The 18,133-nt window shown below is 42.6% G+C and overlaps 2 pseudogenes; one reads left to right on the top strand and one right to left on the bottom strand.

Annotated features, from left to right (window-relative positions):
* The first annotated feature begins 1,406 nt into the window (after positions 1-1,406).
* On the top strand, positions 1,407-13,112 carry LOC124006043 (annotated as a pseudogene).
* Positions 13,113-13,636: 524 nt separating this feature from the next.
* On the bottom strand, positions 13,637-17,564 carry LOC124006004 (annotated as a pseudogene).
* Positions 17,565-18,133: the final 569 nt, after the last annotated feature.

Below are 18,133 nucleotides of genomic sequence, written 5' to 3'. Positions count from 1 at the left end.
GGGGGCAAACTACCTGCCCTCCAGGACACCTACACCACCCGATGTTACAGGAAGGCTATAAAGATCATCAAGGACATCAACCACCCGAGCCACTGCCTGTTCACCCCGCTATCATCCAGAAGGCGAGGTCAGTACAGGTGCATCAAAGCTGGGACCGAGAGACTGAAAAACAGCTTCTATCTCAAGGCCATCAGACTGTTAAACAGCCACCACTAACATTGAGTGGCCGCTGCCAACACACTGACACTGACTCAACTCCAGCCACTTTAATAATGGGAATTGATGGGAATGATGTAAATTTATCACTAGCCACTTTAAACAATGCTACCTTATATAATGTTACTTACCCTACATTATTCATCTCATATGCATACGTATATACTGTACTCGATACCATCTACTGCATCTTGCCTATGCTGCTCTGTACCATCACTCATTCATATATCCTTATGTACATATTCTTTATCCCCTTACACTGTGTATAAGACAGTAGTTTAGGAATTGTTAGTTAGATTACTTGTTGGTTATTACTGCATTGTCAGAACTAGAAGCACAAGCATTTCGCTACACTCGCATTAACATCTGCTAACCATGTGTATGTGACAAATGAATTTGATTTGATTTGATTTTAGTGTATATAGCCAAGTTATCGTTATTCATTGTGTATTTATTCCTTGTTTATTACTCTGCATTGTTGGGAACGGCCCATAAATATTTCACCTTTAGACTACACCTGTTGTTTACGAAGCATGTGACATTTTCTGTTGTTGATTTGATTGATTTGAAATAGCCAACATTTTTTAAACTGTCTGTTTGAGATACACGTTTGGGTTTTTGAAGTGTATTTTATTCAATTTATGCTTTGGACACAAATACGAGTTTAGGATGAGACAAGTGGAGAGGGTAGCAAGTTTTAAGTTCCTCGGCATACACATCACAGACAAACTGAATTGGTCCACTCACACAGACAGCATCGTGAAGAAGGCGCAGCAGCGCCAACCTCAGGAGGCTGAAGAAATTTGGCTTGTCACCAAAAGCACTCACAAACTTCTACAGATGCACAATCGAGAGCATCCTGGCGGGCTGTATCACCGCCTGGTACGGCAACTGCTCCGCCCTCAACCGTAAGGCTCTCCAGAGGGTGGTGCAGTCTGCACAACGCATCACCGGGGGCAAACTACCTGCCCTCCAGGACACCTACACCACCCGATGTTACAGGAAGGCCATAAAGATCATCAAGGACATCAACCACCTGAACCACTGCCTGTTCACCCCGCTATCATCCAGAAGGCGAGGTCAGTACAGGTGCATCAAAGCTGGGACAGAGAGACTGAAAAACAGCTTCTATCTCAAGGCCATCAGACTGTTAAACAGCCACCACTAACATTGAGTGGCCGCCAGGGGTATGTCCTCTCTGGCCTTGTGTCTATCTGCAGATTTCCCTTATCACCATACATCCACTGATGCAGGTGGGTTCAGAGTCCAGATAGGCAAGGGTCACAACCGGGAGGACTAGCAAAAACAGAGCGAAGGAAAAAGCAGGCAAACGGGATAACACCCAGGTTGACTTGACGAACCTGCAACAGACAAGCAGGGAACACAGGAATAAGTACCCAGGGACTAATGAGGAAAACAGCTGACACTTGGAGGTGGGTGGAGACAATCACACATACAGGTGAAACAGATCAGGGTGTGACAATAGGCCCTTAAAACACTTCTATCCCCAAGCCATAAGACTGTTAAATAGCTCTTTAGGCTAGGGGGCAGTATTTTGATGTTTGGATGAAAAACGTGGCCAAAGTAAACTGCCTATTTCTCAGGCCCATTTCTCAGGCCTATTTATCAGACCCAGAAGCGAGAATATGCATATTATTGGCAGATTAGGATAGAAAACACTCTAAAGTTTCCAAAATGGTCAAAATATTGTCTGTGAGTATAACATAACTGATATGGCAGGCAAAAACCTGAGGAAAATCCATCCAGGAAGGGTTGTTTTCCTGAAACTACTCATTTCCATTGCAAGCCTATCCTACATTTAAAGGGATATCAACCATATTCCTTTCCCTATGGCTTCTACAAGCTGTGAACAGTCTTTAGACATAGTTTCAGGCTTTTATTCTGAAAAATGAGCGAGAATGATCACATCTCATCAGTGGATAGCCAGATGTCCTCAGATTTGTGCATGCACGCACGCCGGGAGCGAGACCTTTTCTTTCTCTCTTCTATTGAAAAGGCTACCGTCCGGTTGAAATATTGATTATTTATTGTAAAAACAACCTGATGATTGATTATAAAAAACGTTTGACATGTTTCTAAGAACTTTACAGATACTATTTGGAATTTTTGTCTGCCTGTCGTGACCGCACGAGCCTGTGGATTACTGAACAAAACGCGCCAACCAAATGGAGGTTTTTTGATATAAAGAGAATCTTTATCGAACAAAACAAACATTTATTGTGTAACTGGGAGTCTCGTGAGTGCAAACATACGAAGATCATCAAAGGTAAGTGATTCATTTTATTGCTTTTCTGACTTTCGTGACCAATCTACTTTGCTGCTAGCTGTTTGTAATGTTTTGTCTGCTGAGAGCTGTCCTCACATAATCGCATGGTTTGCTTTCACCATAAAGACTTTTTTAAATCTGACACGCCGGCTGGATTAACAACAAGTTAAGCTGTGTTTTGGTGTATTGCACTTGTGATTTCATGAAAATGTAATATTTTTAGTAATTTAATTTTAATTTGGCAATTCACCGTATGTAGACGAAAATGATCGGAGTGGCAAGAGGTTTTAAATAGCTAACAACATGGCTACTAGGACTATCTGAGTTGACCCTTGTATTTTTTTGTACTGTCTCTATGCACACTCACACATTCACTCACATTGACACTCCAATACACACAAGAGGTACACACATTTATACTGACTCTACACACACGGACACACCCCCACATATAGTCTTTATATACGCTGCTGTTACTCTGTTTATTGTACATCCTGATGCCTAGTCACTTTAACCCTATACATATGGTGCCTTCGGAAAGTATTCAGACCCCTTGACTTTTTCCACATTTTGTTAAATTTACATACAGCCTTATACTAAAATGGATTAAAACAATTTAAAATCCCTCAGCAAACTACACACAATACCCCATAATGACAATGTGAAAACAGATTTTTTTTACATTTTTACAAATGTATACAAAATCAAAAACAGAAATACTTTACTTACATAAGTATTCAGACTCTTTGTTATGAGACTTGAAATTGAGCTCAGGTGCCTCCTGTTCCCATTGATCATCCTTGAGATGTTTCTACAACTTCATTGGAGTCTACCTATGGTAAATTCAATTGATTGGACACCTGTCTATATAAGGTCCCACAGTTGACAATGCATGTCAGAGCAAAAAGCAAGCCATGGGGTTGAATGAATTGTCCGTAGAGTCCCGAGACAGAATTGTGTCGAGGCACAGATCTGTTATCAAAAAAATTATTGCAGCATTGAAGGTCCCCAAGAACATAGTGGTCTCCATCATTCTTAAATTGAAGAAGTTTGGAAACACCAAGACTTCCTAGAACTGGCCGCCCGGCCAAACTGTGAAAATGGGGGAGAAGGGCCTTGGTCAGGTAGGTGACCAAGAACTTGATGGCTGCTCTAGAGCTCCTCTGTGGAGATGGGAGAACCTTCCAGAATGACATATATCTGTGTTTCTGTTCTACTTTATGTTATTTTTTAGTACTACATTGATAATGATGGGTTTAGAGCTAGCAAAAATACATTTCACTGTACTTGTGCACGTGACAAACTTGAAATTGAAACAAACAGCTTATGAACAATTCTAACACAATTATCACCATATATTTTCCAATCCCTACTGTGACAATCCTTCCACTCATCCACTTCAAACCAGGGTCTCAGATGGGGGTTAGACTGGTTGTGCAATGGTCGCCTGAAGGATGCACGTGCGGTTTGCTGCTTGCTGCACATCCCACTTAACTGTTGTTGAATCCGGCGCAGATGAGGCTGGTGGAATAGTTTGTCAAGGAAGTTAGGGAGGCAGTGGCCATCTTTTTGGTGGGAGACTGGGCTCTGCTCAAACAGCGATAGGTGTTGACCTCACATCTCAGCCCTAAATGGGACACAACAGGAGTTAATGGTCGGAGTTGTCCAGTTGGGACTGGAGCCTCGTGGAGGGAGGCCATGGGACCATGTTGGAGGAGCTCTATGAGGGAACAGCAGGATTGGTTATGGGCGGGTTGAGGGTCGGTGGAGGGCGGGGGTCAGAGTGGGGTTCACAGTGAGGGGTGCAGCTGTACAATTGAGCTGAATTCTGTTTTCCATTGCTCCCCACTGACATAACACAAATGCATTGCTATTTGTCCCAGATGACATCCCCCTCTCTGATGCATTAGCTGTGTTTATTTTGGATTTCATAATGGTCCTAGTTGAACAGTTAAGGAAGACATCCACGGGACTGGTGTGGCGTGATCATTGGGGTGGAGGGAGGAGGGAGAATGTCTGAAGGACAGTGAACGCAGTAGAGGAAAGCAACCCAGCCTGCATATTTACAATCGGAGAGGGGTTGGGGAAGAGGGGACATGTTTTGTCAACAGATGTGGAATTTAGCAAGAGCTGCTCGTGGGATGTCAACATCATATCCTCTTGTCTGTAACCCAGAACTGGTCTGTATGCACCATGGTGAGCTTTCAACTGGTCACATCCTTCCAAATAAAAAGCAGAAAGGCTAGAGACTGGAGGCTGCCTGGGATTGGGTCAGATCTGACCGGAAAGATCTGGACAAAACGTCCACCACAGTGAGGCACAGTCCGTCTGGGTTAGGGTTCTGACGGTAAATGCTTTAACAGGTCCTGACATTGCATCGCTGTGGCTGCTGCGAGGAACAGAGACCCCATGCCTGCTCAGTACAGGAACACTACAGGAACGAGAGCCAACTCCTCGCTGGCCCATAGCCCTGGCAACAATGGACAATTAGTGACTGTTGCGGTACAGACTGTCTGAAAAGTTAAGACGCCGTTACATAACAGTTCTCTCAATGGGTCTTTGTCTCTCAATGGGTTTTTGACATACGGCTGTTCTGTCTCTCCAAGCAATGTGCCCAGTCTGCTCTTAAATCTTGTACTCTGGTCACATGATGGGTTCATCAGGTGGGATCATTTGCATACACTTAATGAGTGTATGCAAATTTGACACTTGTTTGACACTTGTTTATTTACAATGAAATATAATTGCTTACATTTTTTTGCTGTTGCGAGAGTCACACCACAACACGCCACTGCATCGACCTTTTTGCTAAGATCAAGTATAGTACCTGAGTCCCATGTGTTGCTGCTGCTAATGGTATTGGTCTGGAACACCATCAGGGCAGCATGACTCTTGGCTCGCCCCGCGTGGGAAAGTCTGGCCAGAGGGTGTACTACTGCTCGGTGACAAAACACCCGGAACTGATCTTTGCCATGGTAACCATGTCAGCTCCCCTCTTTGTGTTGAGATATTGTTGTTTGTTTCCATGATTTGTTTTTGGGATGGGGTCCTGACACGTTCACCAATGTTTCAAGGCAAAGACTGGACTACGGAAATACCAGAGCCATATATCTGAACATTCCGACAGCGCCACTTTCTCCTCCATAGCTGTTGCTAAGTGATCATTTGACACTTCCGCATTGTGCTGTTTATTTCTGATCGTTTTCAAAACCTATGAAGATTTCCATTGAAAGCAAATATGCAATTTGTTGACAGCACAACACAGTACAGACTTGGATACACATTGAATGCTAAATCAATAAAAACGCCTGTCAAATTCACTGCTATGTTTTTCTTGATTAAAGCAGGTCATTTCATAGGGAATTGTCAGAGGCGCTCTCGTATTGTTGCATCATCAAAATGTCAAGAATTAAGTTCTATTTGGGCGCTAACATGGCAGCCGTTTTAAAAACCTGGCCGAACTCTTTATATAGAAATGAAAAGTTTTATGGCTCAACTCAACCAAGAAAACACAGTGCTTTTCAATGAGGAGGCTGCCATCACTAAGGCTTAGCATGTCCAAAGCTCTATACCAGGGATTTAAGTTAGTAAGAGTTTGTCAGCTAGTTTGACTGATTGTGGTGAAGGTTTTATTTCCATAATAATAATACAATTATATAATCATAACAGCATCTTTTTTCGAGGAGTTATTTTTCCCTTGTTCATTTTATTGGGGATTTGATCGAATCCAACGGTGGATGTGATACTGTATCAACTGTATGTGACCATTTCAAACGCAACACTGCCATCTACAGGAATAAACAGATAGGGCAGACAAAGGGTGACTTTCTGCACAAGTCTGAAACATCAAATCAAATTTTATTTGTCACATACACATGGTTAGCAGATGTTAATGCGAGTGTAGCGAAATAACAACTGATAGAAAAAGAACAGGCTTGGTCAGTTATAAACCTATACTTGTTTATTGATGGACTTGACATTTGGAAACAAAACCTGCTGTAATGTTTCTAAGCATCATTTAAGATCTTTGGATATCCTACCAGCTACAACTTTAGCAGGATCCTTCCTTAAGTATCTAGCTATTCCATCCAGACCCCAATCAAATCTTGCAAACATGTCTAGCAGAACTATTGAGTCACTTTGCAGACCCACACTATCCCACAGTTCCATTGGTGAAAAGTTGTACCCCCCTGTGAGCTGGAGGACATGAATGGAGGAAGGGGCTCCAGACCACGACCCTGGACCCCTCCCTGGCTCCATACTGGGGCTCTCTCTCACCCCTCTTCACACAAACTCAGGACAAACATGATTGGGCCTGAGTATGAGACCGAGAATGTTCTCCAGTAAACCCGGCAACATCATCCATGGCTGTCCATGCTTACGTCTCTAGCTTTATCCATGCCGGATATAATGGATATATCAATAGGTTGTTGGAAGGAACAAGGGTGAGATGAATGAATTAATGTAGACCGACAGAGACAGACAGTAAAAGAAAAATGATACTGTGTACAAACCGTGATAAATAAAACAAGGAGAGAAATGTAGAAATAAGTGAATGCATTCAAATGGCTAAATGAAGCAGCTATAACTGATAGTTGCCTCTTTAAAACACCCACCACCACAATGTAACCAACATTACGTTTCTTTCATTGTACCCCCTCACTTGTCAATGTGTCCCTCACATGCACTTGCACATGCTACAATAAATCAAAGAACACCAGCGACACACAATTGGAAGATATTCTAGCCTCGAGGCTGAGTTCTGTAAAATATCCTTGTTATTGATCAACAATGCTCTTGATCAATATGTGAATGTTACAGAAGCATTCTTCAAGTTTAAAAATGATAAATCACAATAAAAATCTGATTGATATTACCTTTGTATACGCTGGCCAGGAGTGTTCTCTTCCTATCTGCTTGAATGATAAACAAGCAAAGTATAGGTTTTATTAATAATTCTACCTTTTTATCGCACAAAGAAATCAGGCGTTCTGCGCACACAACATTATTTGAATTAAACAAAAAAATCTACTTTAATCAACTCCAGTATGTAATCAAATGTTCTCCTTCAAGCACATTTAGTTTATGTTTGAAACATGCTCTGTTTCAGACTTCGCAGACAGACAATTACAGGTTGTGGTCCTCCTGTTTGTGATGGATTTTTCCACTCCGCGGATGGATGCGAGAGTACGACGTGGTCTGGGCGCTTGCTTCCTATTGGTTAGTTCTTTCTCCCCCTCCATCAGTGATCGAAACGCTGTTTTGAGTGGGTGCGGTTAAAATATTCCAGTAGTCTGGCTCAGAGAAATTCTTCCATTATCTTTGGCTAGTCTATGCAATCCATATGGGCTCAAGCAATCAGTACAACGGGGTCATTACCATCATCCATTTAGACCAATTTTCTGTCCACGTCATTAAAAGTTGCGCATGCAGTTCATCAGAAACGTCTTTGCCTCTTCAAATGCAGTTTGTGCAAATTAAAGTGGTGCTCCAAAGGTTTTTTTTTATCATTTCAACCAGAGGTTTGTAAAGTAGTGCTCACCTGCCATAAACAGTCACGGAAAAAATGTGTGCTCGATTGTGTACTACATCATTAGTTAAATAAAGGTTAAATAAAATAAAAATACAATAAAATCATACATTTCATATATGTAACCAATTGAAAAAATGTGTTTTAAGATATATTATAAATTCCAATTATTCAGACAATATGTTACACATTTGTAAGTGCTTACGACCCCAGACTGCATCTTTATCACATAACAGATGTCATGTAATGGTTCTGTGTGTAGCTGGTGTAGAGAGTCAGGCGCAGGACAGCAGATATGAGTAATCAACGTACTTACTCAAAATGACAAAAATACAAAGCCACATTGTGGCGAAATCTGCTCGGAGCCTTCACCGTGCGCTGCCACTTTAAGAGCGCATGAGCAGTAAGGAAGGAGGAAATAAAGAGAGCTCGTTCAGCTCTTTGGGGAGGAACTCTTGGGTGGCGCGATAGTTTGATTGTGTGTGCTGCAGAAGTTTTGTTTGTTTTCAGCGTTTGTAGTTTATAAAGTATTTAACTCAGTCATCGGTGTGATCGTGGTTGTTTTTGTTTGGGACCGCGCCCGTTATGGATCGCATGGATTAGTAGCAACATTGTTGCGAAGCTTTAACAAACAAACCAACAAACCATCGGACAGTCAGACACCGGCAGGCCTGAAGACCATAGCTAAGATTTTATATTTTTCTCTCTCTTTCTCTTCCCTCTCGTTCCAGTGCTTTATCCTGCAACAGACTCTCTATTTTTCAAATGCACTTTCCATTGAAGTTCATTAGAGCTGGACTATTATTTTCCTGCCAGATGTATTTGGACGGACATTTTAGTAGGTTACTTGCAAGTTGTATATTATGTGAACTGTATTGAGGTGGGATGTACTAATGACATGTGGCCGAGAAGACTGTGGACTTTTTTAAGGCCTTTGTTGTGTCGATGAACACCCCCCACATTCGCACCCTCTGCACTCACCCACTAGAAAATAATACAGATTATTGCAAATCCTATGTTGATGACTGGGTTCGTTCTTGTATGAAGTTGCTGTTGAATTGCTCTGCCATTATTAGTAGTAGTATTATTGTATGAGGTATTCTTGTTTGGGTTACCCCTGTGCTGTGATGTGGGTTTTATATGGTGTGTATTCTCTTTTCTCTCCACTGGCTATCTGGTAAACAGGCTACACTCTAGGCAGTCTCTTCTGCTGATGTGTGTGAGTCTGGTAGTGGTACTCTCTCTATTCTACTCTTTTTCCTTTCGGGATGGTTAATACCTGCCTGGCGCCCGAACAAAATCTTTCTTTACCCCTCTCTAATAAATACTGCTACAACATAGCGAGCCCACAAAAACAGACCGAGGTACAAAGAATAATCACTCACCAACAACATGGGGAACAGAGGGTTAAATAATAAACAAGTAATTGGTTGAGTGATGCCAGGTGTGAAAGACCAAGACCGAACAAATGAAAAATGAAAAGTGGATCGGCGGTGGCTAGAAGGCCGGTGACGTCGTCCGCCGAACGCCACCCGAACAAGGAGAGGGACTGACTTCGGACCGGGTTGTGACATGTCATCTGAGATGGATTACCGATCAAGCTAGCAAGGTAAAATATCACAAATAGAGCTAGATAAAGCAGGAAGAATAATATACTTGTTGAACATAGCAATCAGTCTTGTGTTTTCATGGTGATCACTGTTAAAGGACGAATCTATATTTTTTACAACCAGATCTTTATTTCTGATGTAAATGGAATGTTGTAGAATGGGCCAGCCACCTTTTTTGCGATTTAATGTTTTTGAGAAACTTACCCCAAATAGCAAATCACTTCATCATCCTCATTGAGTAGTATGGGGGCCTAGAGAGAACCATGAACAAAGGCACCAAAAATGTCCACGTATGTCCTTTTAGAAATGGCAAACATCTCAGTATAGTGTTTTTTAAATTTTAAACTAGGCAAGTTAAGAACAAATTTGTATTTAAAATGACTGCCTACCCTGGGCCAATTATTCATCACCCTCTGGGACTCCCAATCACCGCAGGATACAATACAGCCTGGATTCGAACCACGGACTGTAGTGATGCCTCTTACACTGAGATGCAGTCCCTTAGACCACTGTGCCACTCGTGAGCCCAAATACAGGTCTTTAGATGTTTGACATGATTTCATGTGTACATCTGCAATGTTATATTCCCGTTTGTGAAACTCAAGCCATTTCCCCTATCCAGCTGTTCCATTGTCATTGTAACATATTGCTACAGGTAACTGCCAAAATAAAGGAAGTGCCAACATAAAGTGTCTTAATACAGTGTTGGGCCACCAGGAGCCGTCAGAACCGCTTCAATGCACCTTGGTATAGATTCTGTAAGCTTCTGAAACTTCCTGTGTGGAAGCACTCCATGCTTTTAATATACTTTGTTATTCCTCATTTACTCAAGTGTTTGGCTGTAGAATGGCTGGAGAGGTATTGCTAGAGTGGCAACAAAATGGAATAGAACGTTGCAGATACATTTCGGAATGACACAATTTCATGTGTAAAACATCTAGACCTGCATCACTATACGAACTTTGCTGTTTCCAGCAAAGTTATTTTCAATAACCCAAAAGAGTGTGTTTGAAGCTGTTGTACAAAACCAAAAGTAAAAAGACGCAAAAGCTAAACTTAAAGACGGGAAGCATAGAGATATGCCTCGCATCAGACTTGCTTTCAATAGGAATTACCAATCTGTAACTCACTTTTCTATGTGAATTTGGTCAGATCACACAAAGTTATCTACTGGACCTTGATGGACCAGCCATGTTTAGTCTTCCATTCCCGTGACCAGTAATGCTTCCTATACTTTCAATGCATTTTTCTGCAAAAGATTGGTAAAGCTTTGCACAAAATAAAAAAGGTGTGTAAACTGCATTTACCTTCCACTGCACCAGTCAGTGCCAATGTCAGAATTTCAAAGCAAAGTTCAAATGATATTTCATCGTACATAATTGAGATTTGCCTGATTACCATCGGCGGTGGAAACCTAAATCCATGTGCACGCAAGCAAACATTAGTGATGGACTGTTCTAGTTGTCAAAGCATCAGCTGCAACGCATCACTAACTTCTCTGCCCACATGACAGTGCTATGCGGGCTTGTTGCAGCACACTGTGAATGACATGCTGGTGTGACTGTGAGCTCAGCCAGCTCAGGCTATAAGGCTCAGCAACCAGCAGGCTGTGTGTATTGGTGGGTACAGCACAGGCCAGGCCTGTTGGATTAGCATGACAATGGGGAGTCAGCGAGTGGAGAGAGGTCTGGTATAAAAGAGGGGGAAGCAGAGTTTAATCTCTGTCACAGTAGCGCCTCTCCTTGACCTCTCCTTGTGTCTCTGCTCCAAGCACTCTTGCTGACTGTGGTTTCTCTCTATTCTCTCCTCCACTCCTTGTCTTCCCTGGACTCCTCCTCCACCTCACCCTGCCCTTCCTCCGCCTGCTCCTCCTCTATGTCAGAATGGATGACAACATAGACATCCACACCTTCCTGTACTTTGCCTACGGCAGCAACCTACTGAAGGAAAGGCTCCAGCTCAAGAACCCCTCTGCTTCCATCCACTGTGTGGCCAGGCTCAAGGTACGACCCGACCTGACCTGACTATAAGGAGGACCTGGGAGGACACCTGACCTTAACCTGACCCTCTCGATCTCTCCTTCTCTCCAGGACAACAAGCTGATATTTGGGAACTACAAGTGTCTGGCCAGTGACCGCTGGCATGGGGGTGTGGCGACGTGGCTGACCTCAAGTGGTATGGAGGATGAACGTGGCTGACCTCAAGTCTCTAGACAGGTAAGATACCTTTATCTAGTTCACCTTATCCTAGTTGGCACATACTGTGTCTACTGTATCCAGGCTGTTTCACAACCGGCCATGATTGGGAGTCCCATAGGGCGGCGCACTATTGGCCCAGCGTCGTCCAGGATTTGGTCGGTGTAGGCCATCATTGTAAATAATAATTTGTTCGTAACTGACTTGCCTAGTTAAAAAAAGTATTTTACAAAAAATACTGGGTCTGTTGTGTCATTCTGAGTGCTTCTTCATTGTGGTTGATGTGGCCTAGTTCTAAAGTTGTGTGGTTGGGTGTATTCATATTTGTGTGTGCAGCCAGGTGAACGTGAGACTAGGGGCCTACAGCCCTGTGGAGGTGAATGTGAAGACTCTTGGCCAAGAGCTCATCTATCGCACCTATATCATAAACAGCTGTGTTTACGCTCCACCATCGCCACAGTACCTCAAGGAGACAACTCCTTTTACACTCCCCCCCCCCCCTCTATCACACACTGTCTTACTTCCTCAATCTAGTTATATCTCTTTTATTCAAAATACATTTAAGAACATGGACTTGACACTGAACTCTGTAAGACGTTAGATACCTTACAAAGTGTAGAGAGGAACGTTGTTAATGAAACTGGTGCTCTCCATGGATATACAGTGGGACAATGAATAGAAACGCAGAAAGTTGTCTCTGAAAAGGTATTTACCAACAAATGTTTTTTCAAATGAATTGTAATAAAACAATATAGTCTATATTGTCAAAGGAGAAGCTGAAGGCCATCTAGACCAACAAGTATGAGGGCCCACTGCCTGTCATGGCTGAGCTGGAGCAGATTATGAAAAGAGACAGAGAGAGCCAACCACCGATCTGACGCTTGACAACACCTGGAACAAACTGCCATGTTTCGGAACTCAACTCCTGGTAGGACAATATAGGTTTGCTTCAACATCTTCCATTGTCCTACCAAGAGTTGCTGAATATATTCTTATCTCCAGTTTGCTCCACTGTTCATGCACCTTGGTTTGAAAGCAAGTTAGCGACAGCATATATTTTTTTCTCTAGGAACTCAAACCTGCCTAGAGAGAGAACTGTGTTCACGAACTCACTGGTTAAAGAAACCCTCAACATTACATCTAAGTCCTCTTCAGGAATAGTTATTTACTGACTGATGATGACTCTGAGCATCCCTCAGACTGTATAGAGATTAAATGTAGAATAAGATCACGTGTATTTGTATTACTTCGGCAGACAATAAAACCTCCCTGGATGTTCTGTGTTGATCTGTATAGAGTGTACAAAGGCATTAAATCAGCCTCATTCAAGATAGCCTGGTCTCAGATCTGTTTTTGGTATCTTTCCAAATCGTACGGGTCAGTGACATGACCACGTTGTCAAGACAGCACAGAAAGATATGGGACCAGGCTACATTCAAGATCACTTCTTCTTCTTCCCCTCCCCCTTTGTATGCAAATCCATAAACTTCATTGTTAGATGAGAATGTGTTTCCTTGAAAACATATTTTGAACAATGGAAGTCTGTTTACTTGTATGTGATTGAAGGTCTTTGTCTCCCTCTGCTGTTGATAACGGTTGGTCGTTGTATCAACACAGTTCATACAAAGCAGAATACCACTGTTTAGACATGTACACAAAATAGGTGCTTTCTTAAACCTTAAATAGTTATTTGGCTCATCCCTGTAGGAGAACCCTTTATGGTTCCAGGTTAGAACCTTTTCACCCAACAAAGACCCCTTTTAGAACCCTTTTTAAAAGAGTGAAGTACTGAATCTGGTCACTGGCCAGGGTGTGGTTCAGGAGGGACCAGTTTGGTCAACAGATGGTCCCAGAAGGCAGGCTGCATGGCCTGGTCCAGGTAGGGCCTGGGGATCACAATAATAACTGATTATTTGAATTAAAGAATAAAGTGTTTTTATCACACCCAAGGCATTATACAACACAGGAAAGACAACATACTCAAGTCATAATGAACATAGAATTTAGAAGACAGGTCTTCAGGTCAAGTTCCTCAACACACAAGGTCATAGAAAATATATACATTCGGAAAGTATTCAGACCACTTCACTATTCCCACATTTTGTTATGTTACAGCATGATGCTGCCACCACCATGCTTCACCGTAGGGATGGTGCCAGGTTTCCTCTAGAAATGACGTTTGCCATTCAGGCCAATGAGTTAAATATTGGTTTCATCAGACCAGAGAATCTTGTTTTTCATGGTCAGAGTCCTTTAGGTAACCCTTTGGCAAAGTCCAATCGAGCTGTCATGTGCCTTTTATAGAGGAGTGGCTTTCGTCTGATTGGTGGAGTGCTGCAGAGATGGTTGGCCTTCTGGAAGGTTCTCCCATCTCCACAGAGGAGCTCTGTCAGAGCAACCATTGTGTTCTTGGTCTCCTCCCTGACCATGGCCCTTCTCACTCGATTGCTCAGTTTGGCTGGGCGCCAGCTCTAGGAAGAGTCTTGGTGGTTCCAAACTTCTTCCATTTTACAATGATGGAGGCCATTGTGTTATTGGGGACCTTCAACGCTGCAGAATTTGTTGGTACCCTTCCACAGATCTGTGCTCAATTTCAAGTCTCATAGCAAAGGGTCTGAATACTTACGTAAATAAGGTATTTATCTTTATTATGTTTAATACATTTGCAAAAATGTCTAAAAACCTGTTTTCGTTTTGTCATTTTGGGGTATTGTGTGTAGATTGACATTTAAAAAAAAATGTAATGTTATTTTTCTTCTTAAATCTCCTTCATACATCAGCTCATATCGCAAAGTGCTGTACAGAAACTCAGCCTAAAACCCCAAACAGCAAGCAATGCAGGTGTAGAAGCACGGTGGCTAGGAAAAACTCCCTAGAAAAGCCAGAACCTAGTAAGAAACCTAGAGAGGAACCAGGCTATGTGGGGTGGCCAGTCCTCTTCTGGTGGTGCCGGGTGGAGATTATAACAGAACATGGCCAAGATGTTCAAATGTTCATAAATGATCAGCAGGGTCAAATAATAATAACAATCACAGTGGTTGTCAAGGGTACAACAGGTCAGCACCTCAGGAGTAAATGTCAGTTGGCTTTTCATAGCCGATCATTCAGTGTCTCTACCGCTCCTGCTGTCTCTAGAGTGTTGAAAACAGCAGGTCTGGGACAGGTAGCACATCTGGTGAACAGGTCAGGATTCCATAGTCGCAGGAAGAAGAGTTGAAACTAGAGAAGCAGCATGGCCAGATGGACTGGGGACAGCAAGGAGTCATCAGGCCAGGTAGTCCTGAGTCATGGTCCTAGAGCTCAGGTCCTCTGAGAGAGAGAAAGAAAGAAAGAGAGAGAGAGAGAATTAGTGAGAGCATACTTAAATTCACACAGGACACCGGATAAGACAGGAGAAATACTCCAGATATAACAGACTGAACCTAGCCCCCCGACACATAAACTACTGCAGCATAAATACTGGAGGCTGAGACAGGAGGGGTCGGGAGACACTCTGGCCCCATCCGACAATACCCCCGGACAGGGCCAAACAGGCAGGATATAACCCCACCCACGTTGCCGAAGCACAGCCCACACCACTAGAGGGATATCTTCAACCACCAACTTACCATCCGGAGACAAGGCTGAGTATAGCTCACAAGGATCTTTGCCACGGCACAACCCAAGAGGGGGGAGATCACGTCAGTGCACCAGTGACTCAGCCCCTAGAGGCAGAGAATCCCAGTGGAGAGAGGGGAACTGGCCAGGCAGAGACAGCAAGGGCGGTTAGTTGCTCCAGTGCATTTCCGTTCACATTCCTGGGCCAGACTACACTCAATCATAGGATCTACTGAAGAGATGAGTCTTCAATAAAGACTTAAAGGTTGAGACCGAGTCTGCATCTCTCACATGGGTAGGTAGACCATTCCAAAATGGAGCTCTATAGGAGAAAGTCCTGCCTCCAGCTGTTTGTATAGAAATTCTAGGGACAGTTATGAGGCCTGCGTATTGTGACCATAGTGTGTACGTGTAGGTTTGCACGGAAGGACCAAATCGGAAAGATAGGTAGGTGCAAGCCCATGTAATGCTTTGTAGGATAGCAGTAAAACCTTGAAATCAGCCCTTGCCTTAACAGGAAGCCAGTTTAGAGAGGCAATGGAGTAATATGATCACATTTTTTGGTTCTAGTCAAGATTCTAGCAGCCGTATTTACCACTAACAGAAGTTTATTTAGTGTTTTTTCAGGTAGCTGGATAGTAGAGCATTGCAGTATTCTAACCTAGAAGTGACAAAAGCATGGATACATTTTTCTGCATACATTTTGGACAGAAAGTTTCTGATTTTTGCAATGTTACGTAGATGGAAAAAAGCTGTCCTTAAAACAGTCTTGATATGTTCGTCAAAAGAGAGATCAGGGTCCAGAGTAACACCGAGGTCCTTCACAGTTTTATTTGAGACGACTGTACAACCATCAAGATTAATTGTCAGATTCAACAGAAGATCTCTTTGTTTCTTGGGACCTAGAACAAGCATTTCTGTTTTGTCCGAGTTTAAAAGTAGAACATTTACAGCCATCAACTTCCTTATATCTGAAACACATGCTTCCAGCGAGGGCAATTTTGGGGCTTCACCATGTTTCATCGAAATGTTCAGCTGTGTGTCATCCGCATAGCAGTGAAAGTTAACATTATGTTTCCGAATAACATCACCAAAATGTACAGTTAATTTGCCAGAGGACAAACCATCCACAGAGATAAACGTTGAATCCATCTTAGAATAAGGCTGTCATGTAACAAAATGTGGAAAAATTCAAATGGTCTGATTGCTTTCCGAACGCACTGTATGTTTTCGCAAGGATGTTTCCTAGGTAAATAAATGATAGAGTGTAGTTCACAGAACCCCCTCTCCACATACTGTATGTACCTGGTCTTGACCAGCCTAGACAGGCGGTGGTGGGCAGACAGCTGGGGGGATTTCCTCCAGGAAGATAAGGATGACCCTTTGCTCCACCAGCAGACGGAGGGTGTGACCAGTTACTGTTCAGGTTGTTACGTCTCACCACACACACTGTGCCTGGAACCAGACCAGTAAGAAGGATCATTAGATGGTGATGCCATAGGCTTGGTATTTTTAACCAGTGCGTCTGTATATAGTATTTCTAGTGGTCCAGGATACCTACCGTAGAGGCTGTCTGTGATGTAGTCCACAATGTCCTTCCCCAATTGGAAGTCCCTGCTATGCAGACATAGACGCAGGGAGACCCCCTCTGCTCCAGGCCGGGAAGCAGCTGCTCCACCACCCAGCACTCCTCTCTCCCACTGTACAATACAAAGGCATCATAGCAATAGCCTCCGTACAGCCTCCTCCAGCCAGGTGAGGATGATGTGGCAGAAGGCCAGCAGGTATTCCCAAGCAAGCAGATGGAGCAGCACCACCAGCATGAAGAGGAATTCAATTCCTCTAACACTCTTTCTAACTTCCCTTTCCACAAAATAATGCATTAATGCATCCACTAAATGTATTGCACAAATTACATTTAAAAAATGACTGTATCGGTGGAATATAACTTTAGAATCCTTTTGGAAGTGAAACGTGTATAGTATTGGAAAATATAGTAGTTAACATAAACCTAATCTCCTAATCGTACTTATTAACTTTAATCTTAAAGCTACAATTCACCGAATGCTTCTATTGACAAAGGATTTACAGGGGGCTGTTGCTACGGATGTGAATATAAGCCCAACAACACTGCAAAAAAGTCTGGTTTCAACATTGGAAGAAAAAGTACCCAATTGTCATACTTGAGTAAAAGTAAAGATACCTTAATAGAAAATTGCTAAAATAAAAGTGAAAGTCACCTAGTAAAATACTACTTGAGTAAAAGTCTAAAAGTCTACACTTAAGTATCAGAAGTAAAGGTCCAGTTGAAGTCGGAAGTTTACATACACTTAGGTTGGAGTCATTAAAACTTGTTTTTCAACCACTCCACAAATTTCTTGTTAACAAACTATCGTTTTAGGAAGTCGGTTAGGACATCTACTCTGTGAATGACACAAGTAATTTTCCCAACAATTGTAATACTCAGTTGAGCACACTCCCACATAATTTACAAACAAAGCATTTGTGTTTAGTGAGTCTGCCAGATCAGATGCAGTAGGAATGACCAGGGATTTTCTCTTTAAATTTGTTGGACCATTTTCCTGTCCTGCTAAATATTCCAAATGTAACAAATACTTTTGGGTGTCAGGGAATAGTAGAAAGTACATTATTTTCTTTAGGGATGTAGTGGAGTAAAACTAAAAGTTGTCAAAAATAT

Source organism: Oncorhynchus gorbuscha, linkage group LG19 (assembly GCF_021184085.1).
Source record: "Oncorhynchus gorbuscha isolate QuinsamMale2020 ecotype Even-year linkage group LG19, OgorEven_v1.0, whole genome shotgun sequence".
Classification (NCBI taxonomy): domain Eukaryota; kingdom Metazoa; phylum Chordata; class Actinopteri; order Salmoniformes; family Salmonidae; genus Oncorhynchus; species Oncorhynchus gorbuscha.
Note: the sequence above shows the minus strand (reverse complement) of the source record. Positions and strands in the feature narration are given on the sequence as shown.